The sequence below is a fragment of the Armigeres subalbatus genome, unplaced genomic scaffold (genome assembly GCF_024139115.2).
Source record: "Armigeres subalbatus isolate Guangzhou_Male unplaced genomic scaffold, GZ_Asu_2 Contig149, whole genome shotgun sequence".
Lineage (NCBI taxonomy): Eukaryota > Metazoa > Arthropoda > Insecta > Diptera > Culicidae > Armigeres > Armigeres subalbatus.
Genome location: NW_026942275.1, coordinates 247,198 through 268,147, shown reverse-complemented (window position 1 = coordinate 268,147; position 20,950 = coordinate 247,198). Strand labels below are relative to the sequence as shown.

Here is a 20,950-nt window from a genome sequence, read left to right as displayed (position 1 = left end):
AGTTGACTTTTAAAATCATTAATTATTGTATCTTGACGAAGTTTGACCTACGGATATTTTGTTTGGACAATTGTGTTTTTCAATTATTGAGGCACTAATAAACTATTTTGTTCGCCTCGATGATGATGATGGATTTTATATTTATTGACGTAATTGTAATTTGACCTTTTTCTTGTATAGTCTACTAGTTTGAGTCTCGCGCGCGTAAAGCAGGTATGAATGATTTTTAAATTTATGTACAGACTTGCGCTTTTTCAGCTGTTTCAATGATTCTGCGGATTAGTAATAGGCTATCTAGTAGAGTTTGGTTTCCGCGGTTGATACCGAAACTTTTGATATCGACGGAGCGGTAACACAAGTTTTGATTTTGTTGACAACGACATAGTTTATAAGATTATTGTTGATGCGTTCGGGTGTCTAACGTTACTTGTAATTACATGAAACGCGATTCTTGGTGGAACTTTTGAAATCTGTGCGAGAGGTATCACAAGTTTTGCATTTTTATGCACTCGAAGCATCACTACTGATACTTATGAGAATCTGTAGATGAAATAAACAGTTTTTTACATTTAATATTTTTGCTGGATAGTAATGGAAAGTTAAGAAATTTATATCTGTGATGATAATCAGATCGTTTTTGTTTTGTTTTGCAAATCTGATTAAATTGTTGAAAAAATTAAATTCAATTAATTATCTTAAAGATAAATCGTCTAGCTCAAACCTTTGTAGGGGTATGTGGCGGGACCATCATCATCATCATCATCATCTTTTTTGGGCTCCGGCCCGGGTAGTTTTTTTTTCTCAGTTTTAAGTGCTATTCAGATTCAAACCAAAAAATATATAGCCTAAAACTAACTTGCAATTTCGCAGGCAGTAATCTAAACAAAGATGCGTCGAACAACTGTGAACATAAGTAGGAGAAAACCCGACCATGCTTGGGCTATGAAGTTTTTTTTTATTTTGATTACAGTGTACGTACATGTTTTCCATCATTGGAACTGAAACTGAAACAGCTTTGAAAATCCTAAACCATCAAGAGTATACTTCTTAGTAATTGCATAGCATTCGAAAAATATCGATAATTAACTTCTATCGTCTCTTGATTTTGAATCAAAATTGGACCTGCCACAATAGATCAACCATCTGGTCGATGTGGAAAGTGTACCCAACAGGATAGAATAATATGCTGTAAAATTCCTAAGCTGCACTATGGCACACTTTTAGTTATCGCTCAGCAAACAAATTCATGCATTTGGTTGTTCTTTCAAAAATTCTCAAATAATGAGTGTGGAAATGATTAATTGTTGTCTCGGCGTCAATCACAGAGTAATTTCTAAAGCAAATAACAAAAAAAAAATCAAGAGGAATTTCCAAAAAAGTGCAAAGAGAAATTTTTGAAAAAATCTGAGAAGATTCCTTGAAGGAGTCATTAGTAGAATTCGCGGATAAAATACCAGAGAAACTTCCAAAGGTATTCTAAAAAAATATTGGGACGGATTATAATTGAATTTCTGAAAGTATTTTCGAAGAAATATTCAGAGAAATTATCAAACAAATTGTCTTGGAACCTACTGAACAAATTATCCGTGGCAATCTTATAGAAAGTTTAAGAGCTATTTTGAAGAAAATTTCGCAAGAAATTGAAAAAGAAGCTCCAGGCAAAATTTCAGAGGAATTTGAGATTTTTTCAACGTATTAGGTGCAAAAATAATAACATCCAAGTCATCTAAAACATTGTTAAGCTTAGTATGGAGATCTGTAACTACTGTGGAAGTAACCAGAAGGTTTTTTAAAAGTAACTTTCAGAAGGTTCTCCGGAAGGATTTTCATAGGAATCGCCGGAGTTATTGGAGGAATTTCAGAAAGAATAATCGGACGAATTTCCAGAGAAGTTTATTGAAGGAATTTTGGGGAAAATACCTGGAGAAATTTCTGGGTTAGCTTCAGAAGAAATTACTTGCTCATGAAATTTTTGAGGAAATTCGCAATTGAATTTCCGTAAAACTTTCTGGAGGAATTCCCGAAGGTTGGGTAAAAGGTGGGTTTAGAAGAATTCCATGTTAAATAAGGAATTAAGAAGGAATTTCTGGGGCGTTTTTAAGGTTATTACTATACACTAATAGAAACCCACACCAATAGAAATTGGCACAAATCTAAAGAAATTTTCCAATAAATTTTATGTGTGCGTTAGTAACACATAAGGAGAATCCACATAAAGGTTATTAGTTAATCAACCGTGTGACATTTCCCCAAAGACGCCCGCAAATAATTAATCATAGGGTTATGTGTGAATCCACAATTCTCGGGTACTTATTCAAAAGGACGTATGTGATTTTGTAAACGAAGATTCAAACGTCGATTTGTCCAATCTGATGGCACTCCCACGCAAACCAACACCCCTACCAGGTAGCCGAAGGCTTCCCCTGCCTGTCTGTGGTGATGGTTTGCGTGGGAGTGCCATCAGATTGGACAAATCGACGTTTGAATCTTTGTTTACAAAATCACATACGTCCTTTTGAATAAGTACCCGAGATTTATGTTATGCGGATTCACATACCTAATCATTATGTGGGAAATGCTGTAGTCAAATTCTATGCTCACACACATAAGTAATATGATTGAATTTTTGTCAGTGTAGAGTTCTCAAAGTAATTCTTAGAGGGTTCAGGGAAAATGGAAGTAACTACAAAGAGAATTTATTATGGAATTATTGTTGGGATTTCTGAGGATGTAAACCGTAAAAATTTCTAAAGGATTTTCCAAGTACATATGTGAAGTACAAAAGTACAAAATCCGGAATATCCATAAGAATTTCCTAGAAAAAAAAAAACACGAAGAAACTCCAGAAGGACCCGGAGAAAGCTCCGGAAGAGCTTTTAAAAGAATTCGCAAAGGGTCTTCCATTAGAATTCGCAGAGGAATTTTTGGACAAGTTCGCGGAGTAGCTTCCGGAGGAATTCCTGGAGGAACATCCGGAAGTATTCCTTGAGGAACTTCCGGCCGAATTCCTGGAGGAACTTCCGGAGGAATTTCTGGAGAAACTTCTGTAGCAACTTCCGGGGGAATTCCTGGAGGAACTTTCGGAGGAATTTCTGGAGGAACTTCCGGAGGAATTCCTGGAGGAACTTCTGGAGGAACTTCCGGAGGAATTCCTGGAGGAACTTCCGGAGGAATTCCTGGAGGAACTTCCGGAGGAATTCCTGGAGGAACTTCCGGAGGAATTCCTGGAGGAACTTCCGGAGGAATTCCTGGAGGAACTTCCGGAGGAATTTTTGGAGGAACTCTCGATTGAATTCCTGTAGGAACTTCCGGAGGAATTCCTGGTGGAACTTCCGGAGGAATTCCTGGAGGAACTTCCGGAGGAATTCCTGGAGGAACTTCCGGAGGAATTCCTGGAGGAACTTCCGGAGGAATTCCTGGAGGAACTTCCGGAGGAATTCCTGGAGGAACTTCCGGAGGAATTCCTGGAGGAACTTCCGGAGGAATTCCTGGAGGAACTTCCGGAGGAATTCCTGGAGGAACTTCCGGAGGAATTCCTGGAGGAACTTCCGGAGGAATTCCTGGAGGAACTTCCGGAGGAATTCCTGGAGGAAGTTCGGAGGAATTCCTGGAAGAACTTTCGGATGAAATCCTGAAGGAACTTCTGGAGAAATTCCTGGATGAACTTCCGGAGGAATTCCTGAGGAATTCCTGAATGAACTTCTGGAGGAATTCCTAGATGACCTTCCGGAGGAGTTCCCGGATAAACTTCCGGAGGTATTCCTGGAGGAACTTCCGGAGGTATTCCTGGAGAAACTTTCGTAGGAATTTCTGGAGGAACTTCCGAAGGAATTCCTCGAATTTCTCCGGAGGTATTTCTGGAGGAACAGCCAGAGGAACTCCTGGAGGAACTTCCGGAGGAATTCCTGGAATTTCTCCGGAGTTATTTCTGGAGGAACTTCCGGAGGAATTCTGGAGGAACTTCCAGAGAAATTCTGGAGGAACTTCCAGAGGAATTCCTGGAGGAGCTTCCGGAGGAACTTTCGGAGGAATTCATGGAGGAATTGTTGGAGAAACTTCCGGAGGAATTCCTGGAGGAACTTCCGGAGGAATTCCTGGAGGAACTTCCGGAGGAATTCCTGGAGGAACTTCCGGAGGAATTCCTGGAGGAACTTCCGGAGGAATTCCTGGAGGAACTTCCGGAGGAATTCCTGGAGGAACTTCCGGAGGAATTCCTGGAGGAACTTCCGGAGGAATTCCTGACGGAACTTCCGGAGGAATTCCTGACGGAACTTCCGGAGGAATTCCTGACGGAACTTCCGGAGGAATTCCTGACGGAACTTCCGGAGGAATTCCTGACGGAACTTCCGGAGGAATTCCTGACGGAACTTCCGGAGGAATTCCTGACGGAACTTCCGGAGGAATTCCTGACGGAACTTCCGGAGGAATTCCTGACGGAACTTCCGGAGGAATTCCTGACGGAACTTCCGGAGGAATTCCTGACGGAACTTCCGGAGGAATTCCTGACGGAACTTCCGGAGGAATTCCTGACGGAACTTCCGGAGGAATTCTGACGGAACTTCCGGAGGAATTCTGACGGAACTTCCGGAGGAATTCCTGACGGAACTTCCGGAGGAATTCCTGACGGAACTTCCGGAGGAATTCCTGACGGAACTTCCGGAGGAATTCTGACGGAACTTCCGGAGGAATTCCTGACGGAACTTCCGGAGGAATTCCTGACGGAACTTCCGGAGGAATTCTGACGGAACTTCCGGAGGAATTCCTGACGGAACTTCCGGAGGAATTCTGACGGAACTTCCGGAGGAATTCCTGACGGAACTTCCGGAGGAATTCCTGACGGAACTTCCGGAGGAATTCCTGACGGAACTTCCGGAGGAATTCCTGACGGAACTTCCGGAGGAATTCCTGACGGAACTTCCGGAGGAAATCCTGACGGAACTTCCGGAGGAATTCCTGACGGAACTTCCGGAGGAATTCCTGACGAAACTTCCGGAGGAATTCTTGACGGAACTTCCGGAGGAATTCCTGACGGAGGAACTTCCGGAGGAATTCCTGACGGAGCTTCCAGAGGAATTCCTGACGGAGGAACTTCCGGAGGAATTCCTGGAGGAACTTCCGGAGGAATTCCTGGCGGAACTTCCGAAGGAATTCCTGGAGGAACTTCCGGAGGAATTCCCGGAGGAACTTCCGTAGGAATTCCTGGAGGAACTTCCGCAGGAATTCCTGGAGGAACTTCCGCAGGAATTCCTGGAGGAACTTCCGCAGGAATTCCTGGAGGAACTTCCGCAGGAATTCCTGGAGGAACTTCCGCAGGAATTCCTGGAGGAACTTCCGCAGGAATTCCTGGAGTAACTTTCGCAGGAATTCCTGGAGGAACTTCCAGAGGAATTCCTGGAGGAACTTCCAGAGGAATTCCTGGAGGAACTTCCGGAGGAATTCCTGGAGGATCTTCCGGAGGAATTCCTGGAGGAACTTCCGGAGGAATTCCTGGAGAAACTTCCGAAGGAATTTCTGGAGAAACTTTCGAATGAATTTCTGGAGAAACTTCCGAAGGAATTCCTGGAGAAACTTCCGAAGGAATTCCTGGAGAAACTTCCGAAGAAATTCCTGGAGAAACTTCCGAAGGAATTCTTGAAGAAACTTCCAAAGGAATTTCTGGATAAACTTCTGAAGGAGTTTCTGCAGTAACTTCCGGAAGAATTTCTGGAGGATCTTCCGGAAGAATTTCTGGGGGAACTTCCGAAGGAATTCCAGGAGGAACCTCCGGAGGAATCCCTGGAGGAACTTCCGGAGGAATTCCCGAAGGAACTTCCGGAGGAATTCCCGGAGGAACTTCCGGAGGAATTCCTGGAGGAACTTCCGAAGGAACTCCTGGAGGAACTTCCGGAGGAACTTCCGAAGGAACTCCTGGAGGAACTTCCGGAGAAATTTTTGTAGAAGGAATGCAGGAGGAATTCCAGAAGGAATTCCTGGAGGAACTTCCGGAGGAATTACTGGAGGAATTTCCGGAGTAATTCCTGAAGGAAATTCGGAGGAATTCCCGGAGGAACTTCTGGAGGAATACCCGGAGGGACTTCCGTATGAATTTGTCTTGTTTATCTTATTTGTCCTATTTGTCTTATTTGCTTTATTTGTCTTATTTGTCTTATTTCTTTTATTTTGCTTATTTGTTCTATTTGTCTTATTTGTTTTATTTATTTTCGATTGTTTATCTCATCAAATTCCTATATTTGATTTCAATTTATATATTTGGTATCCTCGTGTTCACAAATAGGAATACGCTTTTTTCTAGTGTCACGCTAGATACAAAGTTGACGGACTTTCTACCGCTCTCATCGCTCCTTTCCTGCCGTGCACCACAAGAAAATATGCTGTTGGCTGCTCTCCCGAAATGGTAACTTTTGTATGGAATTTAAAAAACTTGGTTGAAGTAAAAAGAGCTTCCTCCAAAATTTATTGCGGTGACATATACTTTATATTACATCAAAATGATCGTTGGAAAAATTCAAAACTTTTGTCAGTTGGGTTTTGCGAAATTCGGTTCCTTTGTGCCTCAAATCATCGGAGAGAGGTACTGAGAAGCGATAATTTCAGTTGTACAATTTTTCAGTATTTAGAGCTTAATTCAAATTTGGGAAATAGTAGGTCCATGAAATTTTGTAGGAACATTCCTTGATAAATTTCAAAGAGATTGTCAGTTGGGATAAGCGAAATTCGTTCCCAGTTCCGAGTTATAGACATTTTAGTACGAAAATAGCGCTCTACCGCGAGAAGGCTTCCCTCAGACCTTAATTCTGGGTGCCCAAATAGGATCGGAATCCTAAACGAAATCCAGCTATGAATACAGCAACCAAATTGCTGTAGACAAAAAGCAACGCGCAAATCAAATACATTTGCGGGATTTGACTGATGGACCCCAATCTGATTATGAAATCTCGTCATGTCTCGCAATAGGCAACATATTGGACGTTTCTCTCGGGTCACAGGGAGATCGTCAGTTATTTCAATTTGTTGAGTGTGTGACTAAATGTTTATTTTATATATTTGTAAGACTTTTCATTCAATAAGTACCTCAATGAATGTAAAAGTTACCCCTTTTGAACCTATAAAGAAAAAGAGCCGCTGATGTAGAGGACTAATGAAACGACCCATACGAACTAATTATATAAGTTAGCTAATTCTGCTGAATTGCGTAATCATTACATTGTCTACTTTAATCTAATTTAATCATTACCGAGTGCTGTAGGATTGTTGGCAATAAAAAAAAATTGTCATTAAAGTACACTGCACAATGGTCCCAGAGTCGAATCTAGCAAGACAAAAATGTTTGCGCCAAAACTATTAATTTTAGATATATAGTGTCTTTGGGAAAAAAAATTCATATTTTTTGACGATTTTTTTCCATGTAGTGAAATTAGGGTGGTACCTATATTACAGAAGTTCATAATATCAACTTTTTAAGTTTTCGGTAAAGTCTTGTGCAATGTTCCACAAAGTTGTAGAGCAATTAATTTTGAGCAACTTTGCCGAAGAAACCATTTTTCTATCACTTATGGTTCGCAAGTTATGAGCTTTTTAATAAATACGTTAGGGCGGTCCCTAAAAATCGGTATTCTTCACATAACTTTTTATACATTCATTTCTCGCATAAACTTTGTTCCGAGCACTTTTAGGACTTTTGAAGACGCACATTTTTGTTAAAGAACCATGGATCTATCTCTTATAACAAAAAAGTTATTCGAGTTTTTGTATGAAAAACATGTTTTCTTCATATGCGTATATTTCAAAATGGAGCAAACCGATTTCCAATCTATTGGTTCTATTCGAAAGCTCACACTTTTCTGCGTTTATGGTGGGAAAACTGAGAGAGCGTTTTCTGTTTATAGCGTTTTATTTTATTTTGAAAAACAAAATATGTTTTTAATCGAAAAACGGCTATAACTTGATAAATAAACGAGATAGGTCCATGGGTCTTCAACAAAAAGATGTGCCTTTAGAAGTTCTAAATGTGGTCCATACAAAGTATCCCTCAAAAATCAATACATAAAAATATATTTATAAAAAACGGTTTTCGTAAGGAAATAAACGTTAGTTAGATCAAAGAAGGCTGGTCGACAGAGCGTATGATTTTTTTGACGTTATTGTGCCTTGCAACAAAAATTACAACTTTCGTGATAATTTTCCAAAGCTCTCATAGATGTGAAAAATTTCTCCGCAGTACAAATAGCACGTGCTATCCAAGCATTCACCGCTAGGATGCACCACGTGGCGGCCAAATGTGAAGATTTGATTTTAACGTAATAGTAATAAAAACATTTCAGTAGCTAACCAATGGTCATCTTCGCTTTCTCCCACTGGCGATACCGAAAAAAAAACTAATCAAAACAAGATAGTCTTGTAACAAAGGCTATACTCAAAACTGACGTATTTTTAACGCTACATATCCAACAGAAAACCAAGCTACTACCATTAATATGCATAGTAGCCTGATTTCCTGTTTGATGTTTAGCATGGCACACAAAAGACATGGCAGTCTCAACGCGTATGTAAACATTCAGTATGAATGAAGAGAAAATGCGCTCTCTAGTTCGGCCTACTTTGATCGATCTAACGTTCATTTCCTTACGAAAACCGTTTTTTTTAAATATATTTTAATGTATTGATTTTTGAGGGATACTTTGTATGGACCACATTTAGAACTTCTAAAGACACATCTTTTTGTTGAAGACCCATGGACCTATCTCGTTTATTTATCAAGTTATAACCGTTTTCGATGAAAACATAGTTTTTTCAAATGAAATAAAACGCTTTAAACAAAAACGCTCTCTTCAGTTTTCGCACCATAAACGCAGAAAAGTGTGAGCTGAATAGAACCAATAGATTGGAAATCGGTTTGCTCCATTTTGAAATATACGCATATGAAAAACATGTTTTTCATACAAAAACTCGAATAACTTTTTTTGTTATAAGAGATAGATCCATGGTGCTTTAACAAAATGTGCGTCTTCAAAAGTCCTGAAAGTGCTCTGAACAAAGTTTATGCGAGAAATGAATGTATAAAAAGTTATGTGAAGAATACCGATTTTTAGGGACCGCCCGAACGTATTTATTGAAAAGCTCATAACTTGTGAACCATAAGTGATAGAAAAATGGTTTCTTCGGCAAAGTTGCTCAAAATGAATTGCTCTACAATTTTGTGGAACATTGCACAAGTCTTTACCAAAAACTTAAAAAGTTGATATTATGAACTTCTGTAATATGGGTACCACCCTAATTTCACTACATGGAAAAAAATCGTCAAAAAATATGAAATTTTTTTCCCAAAGACACTATATATCTAAAACTAATAGTTTTGGCGCAAACATTTTTGTCTTGCTAGATTCGACTCTGGGACCATTGTGCACTGGAGACTGTTTTGACCGCGTATATCCCGATAAACACCTAGATAGCAAAATCCACGAAAAGTAACTCAAACGGAAATCGATTTCGCGCGGACTCCACGGTATCCACAGTGTTTTTTTAAGCCCCTTGCATTTATTTTATGACCCACGCCGGTTCAAGCCGCCGCGCCGTCACCGCCGATAAAAGCAATCGGCACGCCGCCGCCGCCGACGCTGCTCTTACCTTGTGCCCATCTTCAAATCGGGCAAAAAATCGGACATTCGTAATTACCGTGGAATAGCCATTATCTCTTGCATTCCCAAACTTTTTGAATCTATTATTAATGAAAAATTATTTTCACAACTTAAAAACAGAATTACAAATAAACAGCACGGATTTTTTAAATGTAGCTCAACCGCTACAAATTTAATAGAATTCATTGATTATACTCTTCATGCGATGGATAATGGTAACTACGTGGATGCTCTGTACACTGACTTTAGCAAGGCGTTTGATCGCATTGACATTCCATTGTTACTCTTCAAATTGCAAAAAATTGGAATTGAACCAGGACTCTTTAGATGGCTTGAATCTTACCTCACAGACCGGCAACAAATAATTAAATTTAATAGAAAGAAATCCAATCCCATTCAAGTCACTTCAGGAGTTCCACAAGGCTCCAATCTTGGCCCTCTTTTATTTATATTGTATGTAAATGACATTTCCCTCATTCTCAAAAATATAAAGCTTTTAATTTATGCCGATGACATAAAGTTATTTATGGAAATAAAAAATGAAGGCGACATTATCGTATTCCAGAATGAAATACAGATGTTTTATACATGATGCAGAAAAAGCCTATTTCAACTAAATGTAAAGAAATGCAACATCATATCATTCAGCAGAAAAAGAACAACACCAAATACACAAATTGTACTAGGAAACAAAACAGTAGAAAGAAGTGAAAGAGTTAGGGATTTAGGAGTGATTTTAGATTCAAAACTAACTCTTGTTGATCACTAAAACACAATTATTCACAAAGCTAATAATATGCTAGATTTTATCAAGCGCTTCTGTTTCAACTTTCAGGATCCCTACACAATCAAAACACTATATATTTCATATGTACGATCCATACTGGAGAATTGTAGCATTGTATGGTCGCCTTACTTAACCTCACATGAAGAAAGAATAGAATCAGTACAAAAACAATTTCTACTATACGCTCTTCGTAAATTAGGTTGGACGTCATTTCCTCTTCCATCTTATGAATCACGTTGCATGCTTCCCAAGTAACAATCTCAATGCTTCGAAGATTTATGCTAGTTTTATAGAGGTTTTATTACGGCATATAGAAATGCTTAAAGTTTTATTTTGGTTTTATTCAGTTGTCATTTAATTAGATCCGCAAGAGTACTTGAGAACTACGTTTTGAATTCCAATATAAAACCACAGCTCCTTAGGTTTTATAATGCTCCTGTGTTCCTCCTCAGAGCTAAAAAATGGAACTGACATAAAGCCAGCAGTTAAGTTATATGTTGGTTTTGATCAAGACTTATGAAAGCTGCCAAGCTTCGTAGAGTCCTGTATAAAACCCACATATAACCTTTACTCCTGAAGAAGACCTGCATAGGAATACGAAGCTTGAAACTACTACTATGGATAGAAACTAAATTTTCAGCACAAATTATTTGACCCACGGAAGTTTTTTCATTTCGCTTTCAGTCGAAAATGAAAAAAAACATTAGTTTTTTCTATGTCGTGAATTATGTAGGGGAACTGTTCCGATCTCCATCTCACTCACTGAAAATACATTCATCTTATCGGGAAGTAAAGAAATACGGCACCAATTTCTTCGCTTCTTTTTGTCAACATGCGAACTCCTGCTGAAAAAAATCACAAATCAAATACCTTTCCATTGCTCTGCTTTCAATGGGATGAACATCGGAGCCATGAGTTGAAATCCAGGAGCAGTTGGCTTATATATTTAAGTCGTTGAAAAAACTTTTCAAACAGCATTTGCTCATGAAAATATGTATTTAATCCATACATGCTTTGCCAATTTAACACGAGTAAAACACTTTTATGGTACAAAATATACCATTTAACAATTGCCACTATATGCTTTTTAATTGAAATACTTATTTTTAGTACTTTCATTCGATGCCGAGGGCAGAAAAAGTTTGTTTATGATTTTTTTATATCTGTCTACACTTTCATGTTGTCATTATATATAAAACTACCAAGCTTTAGGTTTGACCAAGATAAAACTTGCTAGTCGTAACATGGTCTTGAAAAAGGCCAAGATAAAACCTCTAGGTGTTTGAAATGCCCAGATAGGGCCAGTTCAGGAGTGATGGTTATATAGAGGCATTTTTTATGCAATCAAAGTTTTATTCGAAAAAATGTCGCCGATATGAAAAAATAATGAATTTCATAATCGAAATATCATGCAAATTTCTGTTTCACCTTTTAAACGGTAAAATTGGACAACCTAATAAGTTTTAGGAACAATGCTTTGATTATTTGATCAACCAAAGTGGTTATTCATTGAAATTATTTTTAAAGTAATTAACTAAGGCAATCAATTAAACTTGAAAAATTCTAAATAATAACAAATTAACGAAGCGCATTGTTAAAATACTGATTATTTATCATGGTTTCACCATGAAAAATCCCCGGCATGCCTTCAAACATGCATAGAACACTCAAAGCCAGATATGAACTTTTATTGAACTGGCTGATAATAATTCTTTTATTTTTGTTGTTGACATGTAATCCATGTATTGTAGGAAGAAAAGCATATTTTTTCGAGTACAAACAATAAACAAATAGTCAACCTGTGAGATGACAACTGTTTCATTATCGGCTTATTTGTTGTTGTATCATAGTCATGAAGTGGTTGTATCATGGTTATATAGTGGTTCTCAAAACCACCAAGTCTAGAGGAGGTTTTATGTTGCATGTTTTATGTGGGACTTGAAGTATATTATAAAACCGTTGGTTCTGAACTGGAACGCATATTAGGTTTTAATGATTGCAATAAAACTGGGCCAACTGGCTGTAACATGGTTTTATAGAAATCTACAGGAGGTTGTGGAAACTGCGAGGACTGCATGGAAGGTTTTGAGATTAGGTTTTGGAGAACGCTATAAAACTCTGATACAACCTTAATTGTTACTTGGGATAAACATACAAACATTGAAACAGCGTTGAGAGTTTGCAACGGTTTCATTTGTTAACGATATAGTATCTCAACGTGTTGACTCAACTGAAATTTTGTCGAAATTAAATTTTTACATACCTTCTCGGCTACTTCGACATAGGACTTTATTTTTCACTAACCACCGCTGAACAAATTACGCCAAATTTGGACCTCTTAACCGAATGATGGCTGTTTATAATCAACACTGCGAAGCTATTGACTTAACAATGTCTCGGCATTACATTAAAAAAATATTTTCAAAGCACGAACATAAGGAATTCAACAATTTAAATTCATAATTACAAACAACTTTGGCAAAAAAAAATTTTTTTTTTAATGTTTTTTATTGTATTTCATAATCTACTATAGCATTACAAAAGAAAAAAAAACATGTATATGTATTTGTACTAGTCTACGTCGGTTGACGAAATAAATAAATAAATAAAAAAAGTGACTGCCACGCCGCCGCCGGCGTTAATGTGGCCGGTGCACAGGTCTTCGTTAAATACTCATTGTAGGCTAATCTACGCATCATATTGTCCGCAATCTCTCACTCAACGACCTTATGTGCTAAAACTTGGGCATCGACCTTTCCGGATTACCTCTAAGATTCGTTGATCTTTTACAACTTTTGGGGAGAATGATCGTTTCCTTTCTTTCGAGAAGAAGGGAGGTTTTTACCTACACGGAGAAAATATGTAGGCGTGGGAAGAGGCGATATTTTACCTCCACGAAATTTTGTGATTGGCAACATTTTCAGCAACAATGACCATAGAATCTCGCACTTTGATCTGATGATCATTGTTTTGATCTGACTTATCTCGTTCATGTCGTGTCGGCCTACGACTGTCTACGGAAGACGCAAGAGTAGTTCTGCCTTGTACTGGATGCATTTGTCATACCCTTATGTCATTTTTGTCTGCGGAAAAATATATAAATTTTGCGGCTGGTGTTCAAAACTCGTTAAATCCTAAATTATGTGCATCCTGAGAATTTTTTTTTTAATCTTTATTTGAGATGATTTCAGCCCTATAAGCTGGCTCACCGCAACACCTGAGAAACTCTTGCGGATTTGCTTAACGCAATGCAAGCAAATACCTACACAATTCTCGGAGAGACGAACGGATTCTGACTTCAGTTCTTTGAAAGTTCTTCAGTTCTTTGAAGACTTCATTCTTCATTGAACTTTCACGTTATATAGATATAGGTACACACAACTTGTTTCAAGTATATCTTTCTACATTTGTCGTTTTTTTGCACGAGGAGATATTTTGCTCGCGTAACATCTATCTTTAAAAAAAAGCTTCCGGTTTCCTCTACTGTTAGTTTAACTGTAGCTCATGTTTATTGCTTTCAGTAAGCTCTTTCTTAAACAGTACGATTAACTTTGGTTGTTGAATGTGCGGAAGTTGAAAATTGTGTAAATCATATGCTCTGTAATCCGTATCAAATGTACTAATGGAGAAAAATAGTTCAAGTTCAACCGTGCTGGTAGGAGGCCAAGTGGAGATGTGTGTCACACAATGTAGATCTGTTGATACGATGATGGGATTATTGGATATAAATGATATGTCGTTTGTTCTGTTTGAGACGGGAAGGCATTTTACGCTGTCATAGATTATGATAAACGAATTAGAAACCAGCTACTAGAGTTGGATGTTTATTGATGTGAATGCTTCAACGGACAAAATATAGAAACATAAGCTATGAGACCTGTTGTCGTATGTATATGTGTGTGGATGTTCATTTCAAAGTTTGTACGAGGAGGAAATTGTCTTAAGTACTTGTTGCACTTGTTGAATGTCTAGATAAGAAAATACAACTAGCAAACAATTTAGATTGATGTCGAAATGCGTATCTGTAAACTACAAATGGATTTCTACTAATAAGTATTATGCCAAACAAAGAAATTCAACTTAACGGACTCCTAAACATACTTTTCTAATCAGTATAAAGCAAACTTAGTTCCGGCAGGTCAACGTTTTCGGTTCCAGTGAAAGATTCAAAAATCAATTGATGAAACCTTCTAATGTTGTTACTAATACGATGGAGCTAAAGAAAAAGTTTCTATTTGTTTTTCAACGGACGGAAATTTGACTCCAGATGGATATTCCAGCCCAGCCATAACTATTTTCAAGTCCTTAAGGTGGTTATACAACAAAGCCACAAATCGGCCATCTTGGAAACAACGTACTTTTTCTTCTGATTTTTCAAGGGCACGAATTGAGAGAACCACAACGCCCATGGGGATAAAACATCCGTAGATCGTTGGCTTACTTATGCTAAACAATCGACTTTAATTTCAGCATTGTACGAAAATTGTTACGCTAGATTTGAACTTTTGATAATATGAGTAGAAAACCGTGTGGTGAATTTGAAATTCACCACATGACTTGATTGTATAATCACCTTAAGTGCTAACTCATGTTTCCCATCATCGTGATTATTATTGGAATTTCTTTCCTCTTTCAACATTTATTAAATACTAGCAGACCCAACGAACTTCGTTTCGCCGAAAATTGATTAATTCTATGATTAGTTCTCGAGTTATGAAGAAATTGGTGTTTCATTTGTATGGGAGCCCCTTTTTCCAAAGGTGGGAGGGGTCTCGAATCTTTTCAAGAACCTTCCCCGGCCCCAAAAATCTTTGCATACAAATTTTCACGCCAATCGGTTCAGTAGTTTCTGAGTCCATAAGGGTCAGACAGACAGAAATTCATTTTTATGTATATAGAGAAGAGATTTAGAAACGAGCCATACAATCGCACGCACGCGTGATTGAACTTGATTTATTTTTGTCTCTCGGTTTGAACACCTTTTTCTTTTCATGTTTACTTAAACTATTTTCCACTCCTTTTCTACTTCCGGCTGCATGATTTCTTGCCTTTCTCGTATACTAAGTACAGGCATACCTCGATAGTACGTACCCTCGATAGTGCGTACCCTCGATAGTACGTATCCTCGATTGTACGTACATTTTACCTCGATAGTACGTACATAAAAAAAATTTTTTTTTTCGTTCAATTTTCTGTACGATTTTAGTAAAAATTTGAATATGCTTTGATCATGGCACATGCGGGGTCCTTCATATGTTACGTAATAAACACCATCGTGAGGTTATAACGAATTTAGTAGCAAAACTTTGAAAAAGGCAGCGTGTCATAAATGTTTGCCAGTCTTACGTAACACATATTATACTATCATTTTGAACAATTGAAGAAACATCTGAAACAGCAGAGCGATGCGGAGCGCGTCTAAGCCCTCATAAAGCAGAATATCAGCAAGAGGAATTCTTTTGTCTTGGACGCATTCGCACACGCACTCGCGTGAGTTTGTCACGGGCATAAGAGTGTTATCAGCAATAATTGAAATTTTATGGGTGTGATTTTCTTAGAAAGCAGATTAGCTATCCACTTAATTGTTATGTTTATGAATTATTATGTTTATGAATTATTATGTTTATGAATTATTTTATCTATCAAGGAAATTAGTTCCAGTTCTAGAACCCTTCCCCAAGCATTAGTTCATCTGATAGACCAGAAAATATTTCCCCGAGGAGTGAATGGTGAACATTGGTGATTTATAAAACTGAATTTTCGGCAAGATATTTTACTGTTTAATTAAGTTTACATTAAGTTTAGTTCCACAATTTTCTTCTTGTCTACAATGGATCAATCTCCACGAAATTGCTGGTGGGGATTCTCATCGATTTGTTTTCGCCGAAAACAAATCGATGAGAATCCCCACCAGCAATTTTTTTCTTGAGAAACAAATTAGCAGCGTTACTAAAATGAGGAAAAATTTTGGTCGAAAATTTCCTCTGAAACGTTTTACTGGGATTTCCGAAGAAGCTTATCCTGGAACAACAGTTCCTCCCAAGGGTTCTTCCTGGGATACCTTAGTAGTTTGGTCGTAAATTCCATACATGATTTAACTCAATATTCTATCAAGACCTGCGCGCGGATTGAAATTTTATCGACGGTGAGGCGTGATAGATCATTTTCACCCAATGGCAGTGGTGGTGATTAGCGGCGGCGTGAGTCAGCGTGAATCAATTTCGTGTATTACAAGTTTTCCGGAATTTATCTGGATGTTCCTTATTTTCTGTGTAATTTCTTCAGCAATTCACTTAGGAATTCTCTTAGAAATTTCCATATCCCCTTTCTCAGAACTTCCACAAGAAAATCATTCAGAAAATCCCATGTAAACTTATAACTCCTTAGTAACGTTCCTGGATTCAAATGTGAATCGGAAACTCCCAGGGTCGTTTTATGCGAATTGTTTACATTTCGATACAGGGAAGAGTCAGCATAATCACAACATAATTTTAGATGAACTCTCGAGGTTCATTTACCAGGGTTGAAACCAACTTGCTAGCTCGATCTTACCTTTTCTACCCTCTGAAAGATTTCAGAAAACGAGGGGTGGGAAACTTTTGTTTTAAAAAGTTTGCATCGAATATAGGGCGATATTAATTAAATAATGTGATTTCTAAGATCATCAAATTTCTTTTCCTAATAGAAAGCTAGGTGGTTTTAGGTAAAACGATTGTTGTACAAACATCATGCTATTTATTTAGCTTACTTTTGGGTACCTAGCTAGATTTGCCTAACCTCGTGATCACGATTTACGTAACTGCCTATTGCACAAAATTTAGGTTTAATTAATAATACCAGCGCGACTTACGGTTTATCTGGATGCTGTGGATCGGTGGCTAACTTACGGTGATGGTGGGGAATCTCTGGATCGATCTGCTACACATTAAAAATCGCCCGAATGAACCAATAGTGATTGACCAATTAACCGACTTGATGGTGGAGCGACGGTGGAGAACCTCTGGTGGGAAGCGCAGCAATTATTTCCTCTTTCGCTACGTGGGGGAAGACCGGGTCTATTATCGCCGGGCCCGATTCACTTCCAAGATATTCCAGCGATTGATTCGGCCTGTCGATTCAAGATGGCGTCTCCAACAATGGCGTCGAACTCCGGATCCGAATGGTCTAACAAAAGTCCGAGAAACGTGGTTGGACAATGGTGATGTCGAGGATCCCTCTTCTGCTATTTACCCCAAAGGAGTACCAGCAGGGCAGATTTCTGGCTCAGGGATTTGATTTGTTCTGGAAAATTCCAAATAGATGCAAGTTGGGTGTTTGGGACCAGTTTTTCCCGGAAATCCAGACGACTGGCCTAAACAAATGGAAAAAGGCCTCGTTAGGCCTGTTCAGGTTGATATTAGTGACCTGATAAGATTTCATTCGACGACTTTTACAATCATTTTGATCCATTTACCTTTTTCCACTAGGTTCAGTGGCACGCAATTCCCTTGGAATGCGAACCGCTTTTATTAGCCACACAGCACCCTGTATATAGTACATTTATTTTTAGGTTAAGTTTCTCTAACACTATTAACATTTCTTTACCTTTAATAATTTACTAACTGCACTACTAACACTTTATTTTAAGCTTTTTAACAATTAGCTTTTAAGGAATAACTATAACTAAAAGAATTAGAAACAAGAATTACTCAAAAATCACACATGCTTTTTATACAATTTTCACTACCTCGACTTTTAACACGCGCCGCGCACTTCTAACTTTCTTGAAGTCTTGAGCCAGAAAGAAAGAATTAGTTCAATCATGCTAGCAAGAAGTCTATATTTAATAAGTATTGGTAATTCATTCGTATTGAATAATGATTTTGACAGCCCTCTAGTGTCCATATCGAGAACCATATTGATTTTATGAACTGAAATTCCCATATACGGTTTACCTTAAATTTGTTTCGAAAATGAACTCCCGCGACCTCAGACATAGATGGCAGCACCTATTCCATTAGACCAGTGGCGTATAAAGGAGGTCGCCCAAATTCCCGCATTTGGTGGAGCCAATGCGATAATTTTGAAACCATCGGTTACAAACTCCTCCGCGCATTCTCTCTGGAGTTACTCCAGAAATTCCAACAAGATTTCTCCATTAATTACTTCGAGGTCTTTCCAGAAATTTTCATAGAATTTCTTCAGAAACTCACGTGGAAGCCCTTGATACTTTCCTGCAAGAACTCTCCCGGAAAATTGTTCCCGTTTTTTTTTCTTCAGGAATTCTCTTGGAAATTCCATGCAAAATTCATCTGCAAATTCATCTGGCTACAAAAATTAAATTTCGTCAAAACCAGTGTTGGAAATACTTGCTTCACGAGTAAGAAAAGATTGTTCTTCTTCTTCTTCTTCTTCTTATCCTTATTGGCATTACATCCCCACACTGGGACAGAGCCGCCTCGCAGCTTAGTGTTCATTAAGCACTTCCACAGTTATTAACTGCGAGGTTTCTAAACCAGATTACCATTTTTGCATTCGTGAAGCTAGCTCGATGATACTTTTATGCCCAGGGAAGTCGAGACAATTTCCAATCCGAATCGAACCCAGCCACCCTCAGCATGGTCTTGCTTTGTAGCCGCGCGTTTTACCGCACGGCTAAGAAGGGAAGAAAAGAGTGTATACGTAAAGGCTATATGATCACTCTAAAATCAAACTTTTGATAGAAGGCTCGGAGTGTATGTATGTATGTGTGTGTATGTGTGTATGTGTGTATGTGTACAAAATTTTGTAGACACATTTTTTGAAACTTAGCATTGGCCGAATTACTCGCAACAAGTTCCATTCGACTGAGAATCCTGTCTCATTGTTCGCTATTGAAAATTGGCCATATTGGACTATGGGATCAGAAGTTATGGCCAAAATACTATTTTCTATGCACAAAACACGCTAAAAACACTCACTCATATTTTTTAGTATTTTTTTTTTGAGAAAGGCACCAACACCGCTTGGTGGATTAATCAGAGTTTTTTATTTTGCGTTTACTTCAACAAACTTTTAAGATTGCTGTGAACTATGGCGGCGTAACAGACTTGCAAGTTATTAGATAGTTCAAAGGACTAGTTGGAAGTTGGTTAAAAGTGCACGAGCAAGTAACAAGTAACTACAGAACAGTATGACGACCGGCGGCAGCCGCAACAAACAACACCAACAGTGAGCAAGTGTTTGAAATTGAATGAAAAGTTTCTGCGAAACGATTATTAGTTTTATTAGGGTACATAAATCATTTCAGTGGGTTCTCGGTGCGGTGCGGGAAGCAGCCGCTTCCTGTCGGCACGGCAACTGACTGCACTTTTGAGGATGAGGAAAATTTCGTGATTTTTTTATCCAACACCGGAGTGCAAACTGAATGGCGGCGCTAACGGATATTTATGGTCTCTTTCTCATTGCCTTGGCAAAAGTTTATGAACTTTGTGAGTTGGAAGCATATCGCTTTAATTACTCGAAGACTAGGAACATGAAGGTAATTAATGTTGCTCAATTAACGTAAATTGTAATTTTTATTTTCATTTTCTACCTTCAGTACATTAAATCAAATTCTCCGCGATTCCATTTAACGACACACAGTTCAAAATTCATTTTGCTCTAAGGGAAAGTGTCGAATCATCACGTTTTGACTTTGGTACATCAGCTGTATCCTTTTTTCCAGCCGGCCATGGCGTCGGACTGTCTCAGAGTTCTAATTAAAAATAAATCGTCAGCATCGTTGCTGGTACCGGCGCCAGCCCCGGCCAAGATTAGAATGATGAATGGATTTTAAACAAACTCTTTGAGCAAGGCTCATGGGTGGAGAATGATTCATTCATAACGCTGGCTATCTTCTTTCGGTTCACACCAGAAACACTTCAAATTGTTGTTTTGTTTGTTCGTACATAATGTTGTTAGGTCTAAATAAATTAACAGATGAGAAGACTTGTTTGATTTAAGATTAATTAGAAGAGAAGACTTCCACAATCAGAGTTAGTATGAGTTAGTGCTGATCCCTTTTTCTAGGGATCGCTTGAAAAAAGTTGCAAGGTGCACATTGTTTTTTTTTGCATATTTTTCCCTTCAAAATAATTTGATCCTTCGTCTTATAACTGTTGACTATTTTCGAAAATTCATATGGTCAGAGAAGTTTTAGCGCCTCCCCAGATTCTTAAGTTGCGGTGAAGATGAGTTACATATATACGTTCAAGCCATTATTGCCTCAAATGTAGCACTATAGCACTTAGTCTAGTCGAGGAATAAATCACATGAAAAATGTCCCAGCCAAGAAGAGTAAAACTGTAGTAGGCAAGGTCAGGTTGCGTTTCGACGTCGCATTGGGTCCGTTTTAAAAGAAATAAATTTCTTAAGCTAACTAATATAAAATAAAGACTTAAATTAAAAAAAAATCTATTTTATAAAAAAAAATAAATAAATAAAAAAAAATAAATAAAAGAATAAAAAGAATAAAATGATTATTTAATATACATTTGTTTCAAAGAAGAAAACTTTAAACATCAAAATT

General features: G+C 38.1%; 1 long non-coding RNA gene across 1 annotated transcript; it reads right to left on the bottom strand.

Moving 5' to 3' along the window:
* Positions 1-17,899: 17,899 nt before the first annotated feature.
* Positions 17,900-18,191, bottom strand: LOC134202866 (uncharacterized). Its single transcript, XR_009977363.1, has 3 exons — positions 18,149-18,191; positions 18,007-18,084; positions 17,900-17,946 (listed from the first exon to the last, which is right to left on the bottom strand). It is a non-coding gene; the product is annotated as an uncharacterized LOC134202866 (long non-coding RNA).
* Between the last annotated feature and the right edge of the window lie 2,759 nt (positions 18,192-20,950).